Raw genomic sequence first — 15,724 nt, forward strand, 5'->3', positions numbered from 1 at the left:
TCTTCTAAATAACATATGTGTTATAAATTAACTCTAGGTAATGTTTTATAATATTGTCAAAGTATACAACCTTGATACACAATTGCTCCAGTCACAGGCACAATATAAATCCTGGGGCAATTCCAAAGAGTAAAATGTAGGAAAAGTGCATTTCTGATTTAGTCCTGCAGAAACTGCCCTTTTTTGAGCTGTTTATGTCTAGAAAGTTTCTATTATCAAGGCAATTAAAAAAATGTGGAACATTTCACAAATTGTGTGTCATCCTTGTGCAGGGGCCATACTAATCTTCTCTGCATTGTTCCAATTTTAGTATATGTGCTGCCAAAGTGAGCACTATTGTGGCAATTTTTTGTAGAGAAGATAAAAATGATAGTGAGATTTTCATTATTGCTTACTCAAGGATCACATAAGAATTCCTGTCTTATTTGAGCTCCCTATATAATGTAAAGTAAACCCCAACTTCACCCTGGCTAAGTGACTAAAATTAAGTATATTAGAGTGTCACATATTTCAAATTGCAGATGTGTAAACTTGAACTTCCTCTTAAACAAGCAATCATTCATCAGCTATATGCTGCAAAAACGTTAATATATTCTAAGATTTATACAAATTTTATAGTCAGATACATTGGTGACAGAGTAGAAAGGTAAAATGCATATTCTGAAAGGTTTGGGGATAATAGTGAGACAGCATTTACAGCAAATAACAAATGCATCTAAAATTGCATTTTTTAAATTCAAAAGAGTCTTGCCTCCTGCCTCATATTATGTATTAATAAATGTACTAAATAATAAAAACACCCCAAAAAGTTTTTTTCCCAAAAAAACTACTAATAAGTTTTTCCAGTAAAAGCTATATAATAAGGATGTTTGGTTTTGCCAGCCACATGATTTCCCTTCATTAGAGGGAGAAGTATCACAGTCGATATGTAAACAGATGAGCATGGTTGTATTTCAATAAAACTTTATTTACAAAGTAATATGTCATAGTCAGATCTGTTCTTATCTTCCACACCCAATCTTTCTTTTAACGCTCTTTCCAACATACTCCCTAGTTTCCTATTTCCCAAAGTGGGGAATTTTTAGCACATGCTTCAGAATCAGGGCTGTTTGTTAAACAGCGTAGACTGCTGATTTCAAATTTTCTGTTCCCAGCCTGGGGATCTGCATCTGAGGGGATTCCTCCAGGTGATTCCTTTTTAAAAAAAAAAGATTTTATTTATTTATTTGAGTGAGGGAATGGGGAGAGGGAGAGAGAGCCCCAAACAGACACTGTAATGAGCACAGAGCTGGATGCAGGTCTCAATCTCATCTCCCTGAGATCACAACCTGAGCCAAAACCAAGAGTCAAAATCTCAACTGACTGTGCCACCTAGGTGCCCCAATGCAAGCTATTTCTTAGTCATGTTTATGGTTATCTACTATTGGAAAATAAGATGTCAGTCCTATTAATTGGGAGTTTTTCTGCTGCTAAATAATGTTACAGTCTTTTAATGCTGTAGCCAAATTATGGAAACAGCCCAGGTGTCCAGCCACTGATGAATGGTAAAGACAATGTGAATTTCATCTCTTGATTTGTTAAGGAAGAGTGAGTTTTTCATTATGATTTTGGTTGTGTCAAAATCCCCACTTCTACCTTAAAATTAATTTCATGCAGCATTATATTATCTTCTTGTTATACTATGCTTTATATATATATATATATATATTAATCTTCCCAAGATAACCAATCTTTTTCCTTGAAACAATCTTTGCATAAATGTTAATATTTCTCTTTTTGCTTTTTGTATGCTTGCATTTGTTTTATATATCCTGGTCCATCCCATTATTTTCAACTGTTTGTGATACTTAATATTAACTCATCACTCATGTTTGGTTTGTCTGCATTTGGTTTAATTACACAATTTGTACATTTTGTCATTTAAGTTGTGGATTTTATTCACTTGTGATTAATTTATTTATAAATAAGTTCAGCTTAATTCTTGTAATCTTTACTTTTTCATTTTTTGTAGTTTCCCTTTTAATATATTTGACATTTATTACTCACATGTTTTAGTTCATTGTTTCTACTGCTTTGAATATTTTATCTAATTATATTTTCTATAACATTAGTTACTCAGAAATATTTATCAATTTTATTTCATCATGAATTTCTTTAATAATCATTAAATAATAATTCCATTGCAAAAAAAGAGAAAGAGAAGTGAAAGAGATATGTATAAGACAAATATAAGATTTATTTATTTATTTTTATTTTTTTTAAGATTTTATTTATTTGACAGAGATAGACACAGCGAGAGAGGGAACACAAACAGAGGGATTGGGAGAGGGAGAGGCAGGCTTCCCACTGAGCAGGGAGTCTGATACGGGGCTCGATCCCAGGACCCTGGAATCATGACCTGAGCCTAAGGCAGATGCTTAATGACTGAGCCACCCAGGCACCCCTATAAGATTTAGATAGTAAGTATGCTTTTACTTACAATATATAATAAATTTTAAGTATCTTAATGCTGTTCTATATTACCAAGAAGACCAATCCTATAATTCTAAGTAAATTGTTGCAGTTGATAAAAAAAGAAACCTACTTCTGAGCTGGAATCTTGGAGAGGACTGGCCAGAGACTATTCAGGCTCTGATGGACAAATCCTTAGGGGAAACTTGCCCTTAATCTGAGGCTTCCCTAATTAGCCTCAGACCTCTCTTTCTTTTCCTTTCTTTCTTTCTTTCTTTCTTTCTTTCTTTCTTTCTTTCTTTCTTTCTTTCTTTCTTTCTTTCTTTCTTTCTTTCTTTCTTTCTTCTTTTTCTTTCTTTCTTTCTTTCTTTCTTTCTTTCTTTCTTTCTTTCTTTCTCTCTCTCTCTTTCTTTCTTTCTCTCTCTCTTTCTCTCTTTCTTCTTTCTCTCTTTCTTCTTTCTTTCTTTCTTTCTCTCTTTCTCTCTTTCTTTCTTTCTTTCTTTCTTTCTTTCTTTCTTTCTTTCTTTCTTTCTCTCTTCTTTTCTTTTCTTTTTCTTTTTCCTTTTCTTTCTTTCAGTAGGCTCCATGCCCAGTGTGGATACCAATGCAGGGCTTGAACTCACACTCTGAGATCAAGACCTGAGCTGAGATCGGGAGTCAGACGCTTAACTGACTGAACCACCCAGGTACCCCACCAATAATTTCTTTTTGGAATCATACTCTTAAATCCAACTACAGTTTCCTAACTCTCTCAATATGAATATAAAGGAAACATCCTTTATATTGGGTGAACTATGTTTTTTTGTAAGTTTAAATAAATTGAATATTTTTTTGAAAAGATAAAGAAAACATCCACAAAGAGTCATAAATAGAAAATATTACCGTTATATGAGCTGTCAGCCATGTCCATCAGAAAAAGAATATCCAATTCATAAAGAAGCTTACCTAAGACATAGATATGAAAATAAGAGATGGCTTACCAGTGCCATTTCCATCTGTTCTCTTTATTTTCAGAACACTTTCAAAAATAGATGACTTTTTAATTTTAAAAAACTTTGTGCCTATTTTTCAGAGTGCATAATTTTGTGAAAATTTTGGGGAAATTATCCAAATCATAAAAATAAAGCAAAAAGTTGGATGATGTACTTACAATATTATACAGTGCCTAAGGTGTACCTAAGGATTTTCTAGGGGAATGTATTTATTTGATTCACTGTTTATTATTGCTTGTAGCTCCCAGACTTAGTGAAGTTACATGTTAACATAGAGTTTGCCAGATCACAATGCAAATAATTTATGTCTAGTAGAAAAGATAACTCTAATTGTTAAGGATTGTTCCTCAACAGGATATTTATCAGTTTTGAAATTAATCCAACAATCGTATCTTAAGTTGCCATTATTAAATTTTTTATAAATATCTAAGCCCACAAATGTTCTTTGAATCAATCTTAACATCTTACTTTTTTCCTTATGAGTAGAACATTTGAGAAGTGGCATTTTATATTTAAAAAATATCATGTGATCTATTGAAAATTATATTTTAGCAATTTTGATAGTTCAGCCAAGAAGCCAACATGGACTAACCTGAAAAATCCAATCAAACTAATCAAACTATGCTGTTTGCCTAACTAATCTGAACCTGTTAAAGACCTTAAATTTGTTTACTGATAAAATAAGCTAAAGGTATACCCACTTAAGATTTATGAATATAAAAATGATAAATTTCTGATAAAGTATATTGAATTATATTTTTATAAGAAAATGTACAGCAGTAATTGTTTCCTATTTTGTAAATTTGAACATTATTTAGATAACTTAGATGATAAAACTTTGGGATGATATGATATCAGGTTAATTAATGGATAACCATTGGTTTGCTAAAATAAGTCCATTTCTAAGTAAAATGGAATATTTAGCATTAACTACTAAGCACAATTTTAATTGTACATACTTCTTAATTTTTTGCTATATTTGGGGTCAAATTTATTTACATGTTAATTTTTGCCAATATTAAATGGTGAAGAAGGAATGTCAATAGCTGTAAAAATTAGTGTTTTTATTTTTATTATTATTATTATTTTTAAGTTTTATTTATTTATTTGACAGAGAGATAGAGAAAGAGCACAAGTAGGCAGAGGGGCAGGCAGAGGGAAAGGGAGAAGCAGGCTCTGCCCTGAGCAGGGAGCCTGATGCAGGGCTTGATCCCAGGACCCTGAGATCGTGACCTGAGCCGAAGGCAGCTGCTTAACCGACTGAGCCACCCAGGTGCCCCCCCAAAATTAGTGTTTTTATTGATGAGTTTTGTTTCCTACTAAAATTATTGTGTCTATGGCAGTTAATATACAATTACCACTCAGTTTTCTAAGTAAATATAAGCTAATTACTTTGTTACAATTACAATTACTTTCTTACAATTTCAATCTTTTGGATTAATATATGATAGGTAATAAGATAAATTTTTGTTGTATTCTAGAAAAATAATTATTTTGTCCTGAAATAGAGTGGAAGTTTGTTCCAGAATTAAAAGTGCATAATGAAAGACAAATTCTGAGTATGTCTGACAGTTTATGGAGGGAGATTTTAAAATTTTGAAAATTATAGTTTATAAAACATTTAGGTAATCTAAAAATAATTGCAAAGGCTGTCTTTACATAACTCAGAAATCAACCTAAAACATCTTGGGAGACAAAATTACAAGCTCAAACTCTAGCTCCTTAAAATGGAATCACTTTATGCTCACAAGAACAATCTACATTCACCAGGATACACCAGGAGAAGTTTAAACAACTGAAGAAGAAAAGATTAAAAAATGTGAAGATTTGAAGATAATAGCACCTATCCAAACTAAAACATAGAGCAAAACATACACAAAGCAAAGTTTTTAAAAAGAGAGCTTCAGTAAGCTGTGAGATATAAAGTTGATTGATATTCATGTAATTACTGTCCAAAAGACAGACAGAGAGGAGAATATTGAATAAGATAATTGATGATTTCCCCCCAAATTTGATGAGAATTCTAAAACCATAGATCCAACTCGCTAAATAAAGTCAAGCAGGATAATCATATATAAAGTCACACTGAAGAATATGTTAATTAAATTGCTGAAATCAGTGAAACAAAATGTACAGTCAGGCAGAAAAAAAGAAAAAGGCATGAGTACATATAGAACAAATTATAGGGGTGTCAGACTTCTCATCAAATTGAAAAACTGAAGAAGATGGAAGGGAAAAAATCAACCTAAAATTCTATATCCATTAAAAATATTTCCCATAAACAAATGCAAAACCAGGTTGATTTCTGACTTACTTAACTAAAGTAATTTATTTCCAGCTGACCTGTACCCAAGAATCTTAAAGGAATTCTGTCACAAGGAAGAAAAATTGTTAGATAGAAAAGTGAGCTACAAAAGAAATAAAGAAACAGGAAATTATAAATCTTCATATATATGTGTATGCATATGTAATATATACATACACATATATGTGTAATATATGTATATATTTATATGTATATATGTATATACACACAGTGTTTTTGGGGGAGGTGAGGTAAAGTCTTTTTTAATGACCTAACACAATAACTGATTTGATTTGTAATAATTAATTAGCAAAACAAAAAGTAATGAGAATATTTTATGATTTTATAAAATATGTAAAAGATGCATAATCATATTACCTGAAAGAAGTAAAAATTGAAGCATATTCTTATAGATTTTAAAATTATATGTGAAGTAATATACATTATAGAAAGTAAAAAGTTCAAGATGCATACTGTAACCCCAGAGCAAGCACTAAAAACAAAACAAAAAAGCAGAGCTAAAATACCAAGAGTAGAGACTAAATGGAATACCAATAATACAGTATTCATGAAAAAAAGGAATGATAGGGACACCCGGGTGGCTCAGTTAGTTTAGCCTCTCACTTTTGGTTTCAGCTCAGGTCATGATCTCAGGGTCATGAAATTGAGCCCCACATCAGTCTCCATGCTCAGTAAGGAGTCTGCTTAGGATTCTCTACTTTCCTCTCCCTCTACCCCTCCCCCTACTAGCTCTCTCTCTCTCTCTTTCAAATAAATCTTTTTAAAAAAGGCAAAAAATCGGGACGCCTGGGTGGCTCAGTTGTTTAAGTGGCTGCCTTCGGCCTGGGTCATGATCCCAGGGTCCTGGGATCGGGTCCCACATCGGGCTCCTTGCTCAGCAGGGAGCCTGCTTCTCCCTCTCTCTCCCTCTGCTTGTGTTCTGTCAATTAAATAAAATCTTTAAAAAAAAAAAAAAGCAAAAAATCCAAACAGACATTTCTTCAAGGAAGACATACATATGGCCAACAGACTCATGAAAAAATGATCAACATCACAAATCATCAGGAAAATGCAAATCAAAACCACAGTGAGATTTCACCTCACACCTGTCAGAATGCCTAAAATCAAAAAGACAAGAAATAACAAGTGTTGGCAAGGATGTGGAGAAAAAGGAACCCTTGTACACTGTTGGTAGAAATGTAAATTTGTACACCCATTGTGGAAAATAATATAGCGTTTACTCAAATAATTAAAAATTGAAATATCATATGATCCAGTAATTCTACTACTGGGTATTTACCCAAAGAATATGAAAACAGTAATTCAAAAAGATATATGCACCCCTATATTTATTGTAGCATTATTTACAATAGCCAAGATATGGAAGCAACCTAAGTGTCCATCAATTGATGAATGGATTAGGAAGAAGGGTATACATATACAATGGAATATTATGTGTCATAGAAAAAGGATAAGATTATGCAATTTGAGATATGGATGGACCTAGAAGGTATTATGCTAAGTGAAATAAGTCAGACTGAGAAAGACAAATACCATATGATTACCCTCATATATGGAATCTCAAAAACAAAACAAATGAGTAAACAAACAAAAAACAGAATCAGATCTATGAATACAGAGACCAAACTAATGGTTGCCATAGGGAAGGGGGGCGTGATGGGCAAAATGGGTGAAGAATCACATTTTAAAATTTATAGATATACTGATTAAAAATAAAATGATCAAAAAGTATATATCATGGGAACACTACTTACAACAAATGATATATGATATGATTTTGTACCAGAAAAGTTTCAAAATACATGAAGCAAAAAAGGACTGAACTGAATGTAGAAGCAAAAAAATCCATAATTATAGTTTCAAATTTCAACCCTCTTTTTTAAATAATGGTAGAACAAGTAGACAGAAAATCAATGAGGATAGAAAATACTAGTATAATACAATTGAACATACTAGCCTAAATGGCATTTATATAGCTCTCTACTCAAAAATAGCAACATACATGTTTTTTTCAAGTGCACATATAATATTCACTGAGACTGATCACATGTCAGATTATAAAATATCTCAAAATAGTTAAAAAGAACTGACGTTTTACAGAGCATATTTAATAAATGCATGGAGTTAGACATAGGTAACAAAAATAAAGCTTGAAAATCTCCCAAATACTTAAAAAAACTAAACACATGAGTAAGTAATATATGATTTAAAGAAGAAATAGCAAAGGAAATTAGATAGCCTTTTAACAAGAATATAATGAAAACACAGCATATCAAAATGTGTTCTATGACTAAAACAATACTTAGGAAAAAATGTAGAGTTTTAACCAATGATATTCAAAGATAAAAAGGACTATCATTAATGATTTACATTTCTACCTTAAAAAGCTAGAAAATAAATCAAATAAAATTCAAAGTAGAAAGAAATAATACATATGAAGGGAAACTCATAAAATAAAAGCTAACAAACAGAGTAAAAGTAATCAAATCAAGCTGATTCTTTGCAAAGAATGTATGTTTAAGCATAAGATGCTATATATTATAGCATCTTATATATACACATTATATGTGTATATATTTATATATTTGATATATATTATTAAAATAGATGTAAATATATATCTAAATATATAAAATGTGTGCATATATACACACAGTATGTATATATATATATATACATAAATGTTGAGTGTCTAAATGTTTACCTATATAAAATGAATAAATAAAATATAATAAACTCATATAAAGACATATCACCCAGCAATAAGATGTGACCATATTTGTTCATTTTTGATCAATTAAAATATTATTCTGAAAGAAAGAACTAAGATATCCATAATACTCACATATATGAGTATATATTTATCCCATATATATAAATTCTAGGAAGTAAAATTAATTGATAGTGACAGAAAGCAGATTAGAGGACATCTATTGCTGGGATTAGTAGGTTATTTATTATATATGTGCACAAAGAAACCTTTTGGGATGATAGAAATACCCTATATCTTTTCTGGTATTGTGGCTACACAGGTGTATGTATTTGTCAAAAGTCAATGACTGCAAAATTAGAATGTTACAGTGGATTATATGTAAATTATTTCCCAATAAAATGGAGTCATATAAACAAATTTTTATGTATCAAGTAGTGTGCTTGGTTTTCCTATACACTATATTATTTAATCTCAACATAACTTTCCAGGTGGGTATTATTAGTATCCCTTTAAAGAAGAAAACTGAATCTCAGAAATGTTAATAAACAGCCCTAGCTTTTCATTTCATATCATTTTGGGATCCAGGATTCCAGTTCAAGCAAAGGCTAAGAATATTATGGAATCGATCTGCTTGATACTTCTGTCTGTTAATTTTTTTAGTAGAAATTGTGAAACAAGTCTAGAATATCTATTGATAACCAAAATGGACACTAAGACACTATACAGATCCTTTGTTATAGCAAGTATTGAAAGAAAGAAATTATTATGTGCATATTATTTTCTTATATTTGCTTCTTTAGGTTTCTTTAATCTATCTCCAGTGATAAAACTCAGACTGGATATTATTGCTGTTGTTGTTGCTGTTATAATAATAATAACAGTAATATTATTATAGTAATAATAGAGTTATTTATTTGAGAGAGAGAGTGAGAGAGAGAGCAAGCACATGAGAGGGGTTAGGGTCAGAGGGAGAAGCAGACTCCCCGACGAGCAGGGAACCCGATGCGGGACCCGATCCAGGGACTCTAGGATCATGACCTGAGCCAAAGGCAGTCGCCTAACCAACTGAGCCACCCAGGCACCCTTACCACTAATATAGTTGAGAGCACTACTTTGGTTGAAAAGAGTGAGTCCACAGAAATTGGAAAGTTCTTTAGACAACATATATCCCAGTATTTTCTTTCTAGGCAAATGATCTAATGATTTAAGCCATTCTTAGAAAATAGATTGGCCTCTTGAATATATATACAGACTACTCAGTGCTTAGGTTATATTTAGTTAATGAAAGTGTTTCAAGGCCAAATTAGTCTAGTGTTTGCATTGATTTTGGACAATCATCACAAAATAAAGCATAAATGACACACAAGAAGTTTAAGAAAAAATAAAATGCATTTTGTGGTTCCTGCCATATTGTCACCTAACAATGTGAAACCCTAACTTGCCAAACGAAATTTGAGAAAAGTGCAATAAGATACAAGTCATTTCAGGTCCTGAACTTTGGCTACTAAGTGTATTCCTGTGGGTTTCCATTGCCAAAATATTAAAAAACAAAAACCAACAAAACAAAACAAAATAATAAAATAAAAACAAAAAGCTGTAAACAAATCAGTTGTGTCAAATACTAACTTCCATTTTCTGGGTATATAGGGACAAATTGTATGCTATTACACTTATTTAAAGACTGGAGTCAAGGCACCTCTGTGGTTAGGGTGGTTCAGTTGGTTAAGTGTCTGCCTTCAGCTCAGGTCATGATCTCAGGGTCCTGTGATCAAGTCCTGCCTTGGGCTCCCTGCTCAACAGGGAGTCTACTTCTCCCTTTCCCTCTGCTTCTCTTCCCTGCTCTTTCTCTCTCTCTCTCAAATAAATAAAAAAAAAAATCTTAAAAAATATAAAGACTGGAATTAGTCTGAATTCTCTAACTATGAAGTGTCATCCCCAAGTAAGAAAGCTATTTACACCACAATATAATTCTATCAATACTTATTTTCTTAACATTGTTTCCTTTGAAAGGATAATTAAATTTTCAAAAAAAGTCAAAGTCTATAGCTAAAGAAATTGACAACATAGACACAGGAGAACCCAAAACCAAACAGCAAGTCTTATTTGTGAAGAGGGGGGTTAGTGTTTCTTCCAACATGTTTAAAATCCAACCTTGGAGGAAAGTACTCACTGTCCCCATCTGTTTACGTGGCTAGGAAACACTCAACAACTGATGGGCAGATGTCTGCATCTGCAACTTACATACTCATATATGCAAACATATGAGTTTGAGTAAGTCCTATCATTCAAGCTTAGCACTGCTAATAGGTTATATTCTGAAACCAGTCTTGAGCAAATTGCCAGAAAAAAAGGACACTTCAACGTAGATAGTTTTGACTTTTTAAAGTTAATTTTGTCTGAGTTAAACAGTAAACACAAAAGTATAATAATCAATTTAATAAAGTCTAGGTTATAATGAATTGGTTCTGCTGTTAAGTAATGTGTAATCATGAGAAAGTATAATTTCCTCTCTAGGATATGATCTTGCTATTTGTAAAATAATCTAGAAGATTTCTTCGAAATCTATACTTCAATGATTTATGTGTTATTTGTGCTCAGTCTCTGGATGAGTGGTGATGTGGTTCATGTGATGCCATGAAATGATACATACACTATCATTTCTTCTTAGTTTTAAGGGGACATCTAAGTTTCATTCTTTTTTATTCTAATTTTTTGGGGTGGAGTTTGAGAGTAGGAGCTTGCTTTTATTTGTCTAGGAAGAAGCATTAAAAAATTGTGGAATCAGGATCTGTGGTCCCAATAAACTTCTGAAGTAGGAGGCCATTGGATGAAATCTCTGAATTTTAATTTCCAGGTTTTTTTTTAAGATTTATTATTTGTTTGTTTGTTTATTTGAGGAGAGAAGGGGGGAGGTGGGGGATAGAGGAGGATGGAGAGGAAGAAAGAATCCTCATTAGACTGTGCTGAGGACAGAGCCCAGAGGAAACTGGACACAGGGCTTGATCTCACAACCCTGAGATCATGACCTGAGCTGAAACTAAGAGTCTGACGCTTAACCTACTGAGCCACCCAGGTACCCTTTCCAGGTCTTAATAGATAGAACTGACAGCTTAAGACCTGAAGAAAAGATTATAAAACAGAGTTACACATGGAAAATTATATGAATGAATTCAAAATTCATTCCTAGTCCAGGGTTTTTCTATCATCTTAATAAAATTGAGATAAAATATGTTAACATCTGAGAATGTGGAAAAAAGTTAATATATTTATACTGTGGATAAAATAATTAAAATGAATATAAGTATATTGAAATTGAATGATGTAATTAAACAAGATTTATGCTATAACAGCACTGAAAAGGCTAAATAATTTTTTTAGGGCCAGATTTAAAAGATAGAATGAGAACATTAAAGAAGAATGAAGTAAAGTTTGTCTTACCAAAAGTTTTTAGAAAAACACCTGCATATATGGAGATCTCTTGAAAATCTATATTCTAAGAAAACAGCACAATCTGTTGTTTATGTAACAGAGAAGCTGATGAGAAATGGAAGGTACACACATGGGAACATTTACCCTTAGAAGAAAATAATCACATATTAGTTGGGAAACAACATCTGCTCAGCTAGCTGCCAACTATCAGTTGTGTGGCCCAGAAGAGGAAAAGCCTCAGGGAAAACAAGCAGCATCAATGTGGCCCAAGTCAAATTAGCAAAGTGATTCCTTTGGAATAAAAAAGATTTTTAGCATTGGAGTGTAAAGGTGTTTTCTATAAGGTAATGAGGGAAAGTGTAGCAATATTTTACCAAGAACCATTGATTCAAATTTTTTGGATATTCCTGGGACGATTTTGTAAATTCATTTTGATGATTCCATTCCTCAGATTTTACCAATGCCATCCCTTGTACTTGAAATCAACAGTTAATTCTAAATTAAATTCTGTATTAGCAATTATTTTATTTACTTTGGTGTTTTTAGTATTAAACTTGCTTAAATTGTGCCACTGCTTTTTAATACTTTCATTCCAAGCAATCAGCATAACTGTTTTAGCTTTCTGAACATCCAAATTTAATTTGCAAATAAATAAATAAATCCACAAAATAGTTTAAAATTTTTATTACGATTGTATTATAAATACATATAAAACTTGAATGAATAAATGTATTAGATTATGGTAGTGATAAAATACAAATCCATGTATCCATAATCAAGCTTAAGATATAAAACATTACAATAACTATAAGCATCGCAAAGTACCTATTACCAACTGCATGTCTTCTGTAGAGACAAAATTGTACTGAGTTCAGTACAATTTTGTCTTTATCCCTTTACAAACAATATTACCATATATGAATAATACTTTTATTTTGTGGGGTTTTATACTTCACAATAAAAAAACTTTTGGCAGAAAAATTTTATCAATTTAAACACAACTGTTACCTTCATGATGCATTAAACAAGATAGCATGAGTCACTACTCTTTTACTATTTGAATTCTTAGTCATCCTAGTAATAAAATAATTTCAATATAAATCATGATATAATGAATATAGAAACAACCTATATATCACTAATTTAAGAAACTTGTTTTATTTCAGAAACTAAATGATTTTGTGTTACCTTTTTTCCATTCTTATTTTTCATTATTTAACCACATATATTTCTGATTAAACATATAGTTGATTTTCAGAGACTGCATGTATGTGTGTAAAATAATATATTTTCTTTTACATCACTAAAAAATATTGAATTCCATAACTAATTCATTTCTTCTTTTTAGTGGAAGAATGTCTTTTAATCATTCAGAAGAAGCAATATTCTTAGAACCAAGAGCAAACGCGCACACACACACACACACACACACACACACAGACACAATCTTTTTATGCTTTCGAAAATTGAAGGGCTTTCATCAAGTGATAGTTGTTATAAACTTTTTATTAGTTAAGGTATGATGGACTTTTATGAAATTCCATCTATGCCAGTTTTTAAAGTATTATCTCAGAGCTTCAAACCTGCTCTTGTGTAAGGTGTTTTGTGATTCTAGGACACATTTCCCCTGTGCCGGCTGGATTCCTGTTGTGTGCTGCCAACTGCGGGGGTGCTAGGGAAGATTAGTAGGCTTGAGGAGAGAAAACAGTCCCGTTCCTTTTTGTTTGCTTCCTGGTTCTGAAACCTTTGCAGAAGCGATAACTGGGCACCAAGACATTCCAGTAGCAGCAGTTGATTTCAATTTCCAGGGTTTGTAAGTTTCTGTTTTTGTTTTTATTTTTATTTTCAGACCAGCAGAGGAGCCTCACTGTGCTCCTTAAGTTACCAGCCGCAGCCAAACAGTTCCTCCTTCTCAAAAATCCATGCCCTAGCTCTAGTTGGCTTTTCTTCCAATCTGCCAAGGTATTAGTTTAGTGAGTGAGCACCTATTCTTCAGAGATCTGGTCCCAGCCCTGGGGGCCCTGCTCCAAGATCCTTTGTTCCCTTTGTTCCCCCAGTTGCTTCATGCAGTTACCATCTCTGTGATAATTCACTGCTCTATTTTTGCAGCTAACACACATTTGGATTTTTTTTTTTTTTTTTTTTTTTTTGTAGAGAGAGAGAGAGCAGGAGAAAGAGGGGTGGAGAGAGAGGGTAAAAGAAAGGGAACAAGAGAGAATCTTAAGCAGGCTCCACCCCCAGCACGGAGCCACTGTGGGGCTCGATCTCACCACCCTGAGATCATGACCTGAGCCGAAATCAAGAGTCCAGTGCTTAACCTCACCCATGAGCCCTTAGACTTTTCTTAATAATAGGTTTTATCTGTTAAAAATACCTGTTGTGATCTTTATTTTTCTGGAGTAGGCCTTGACTGATACACCATAGTTGAATTTCTTTAAGAATAACCTTCATAAGTTAAGATGTTTGTCTTTCACAGTAATATGGCTTCAGGTGAATTTGATTCTATTCAACTTAAGCCAGTATAAAAACATTATTATGGTTGTTCCTGTTCAAAAACAAGTTTCTCTGTTCCTTTAAGCTTTGAAACCTATTGAATGAAAAAGCAAAATGTTAGGACTGAAACTTTGATAGGATGATTGTGCCTCTCAATTCTCACACTAAAACATGGCACAATGCATGAGGATTATAAAAGATCATAATTCACGTCTAAACACTGATTTAAGTTAACAGGGTTTTATTTTGGAATATAGTATTTTTTAAAAAAGATTTTATTTATTTATTTGACAGAGAGACACAGGACACAGCGAGAGAGAGAGAGAGAACACAAGCAGAGTAAGCAGGAGAGGGAGAAACAGGCTCCCCGTGGAGCAGGGAGCCTGACGTGGGACTCGATCCCACGATGCTGGGATCATGACCTGAGCCGAAGGCAGACACTTAACGACTGAGCCACACAGGCGCCCCTGGAATATAGTATTTTTAATGGATGATACAAAATGAAACAAAAACAGTACCTCTTCTTTCCACATCTATATATCTCGTGGGTAAACCTGTGGACTGTTTTAAAAAGAGATCTTATTTATACTTTGCCTCTTTAATACATGTTAAATTAACAGGTTCAGGAAAGATATCATTTAATAACAGTAATAATAAAAACATTGAAAAGGCCAGTAGCATTAGTATTTTTCTAAGACTACAAACCATTAAAAAGGGAGAACATAGGGACACCTGAGTGGCTCAGTCGGTTAAGCGTCTGCCTTCCGCTCAGGTCATGATCCCAGTGCCATGGGATCGAGTCCTGCATTAGGCTCCTTGCTCAGCAGGGAGCCTGCTTCTCCCTCTGCCTGCAGCTCCCCCTGCTTGTACCCTTGCTCACTCTCTCTCTCGCCCACGCTCTCTCTCTCTAACAAATAAATAAAATCTTAAAAAAAAAGGGAGAACATAGGAAAAATAAGTAAATTTTAAGCCTGCAAAGGCTGATGTAAAACTTTAAAAAAGTTACTAAGTGATATGAGTGCATAAGTCTTACATCTCAATATATCGTAATGACACAGGAACATTTTCTTAACTAATAAGCAAAGAAATTGATAGAATTAATTTATCTTTGGAGTGTGCAAACACTCACGCACACACAAATACACACATTTTTGACATTATCTGAACAAAGTGAAGTGTGTAACCTATGACCCAGCTATTCTACTCTTAGAATTTATCCTATAAAACCTCATCTTCCAATGTGTATACAATGTGCCTGAGCAGTATTTATAATAACCTCAAAATAGAAACAACCTGAACATCTAGTGGGAACAGTGGAAG

General features: G+C 32.9%; 1 non-coding gene across 1 annotated transcript; it reads right to left on the reverse strand.

The window, feature by feature from the left end:
- Positions 1-228: 228 nt before the first annotated feature.
- Positions 229-334, reverse strand: LOC114221595 (U6 spliceosomal RNA). Its single transcript, XR_003611781.1, has one exon. It is a non-coding gene; the product is annotated as a U6 spliceosomal RNA (small nuclear RNA).
- Between the last annotated feature and the right edge of the window lie 15,390 nt (positions 335-15,724).

Source organism: Eumetopias jubatus, unplaced genomic scaffold (genome assembly GCF_037043125.1).
Source record: "Eumetopias jubatus isolate StellerSeaLion01/CBP00866 unplaced genomic scaffold, mEumJub1_p1.0 scaffold_13, whole genome shotgun sequence".
NCBI classification, from domain to species: domain Eukaryota; kingdom Metazoa; phylum Chordata; class Mammalia; order Carnivora; family Otariidae; genus Eumetopias; species Eumetopias jubatus.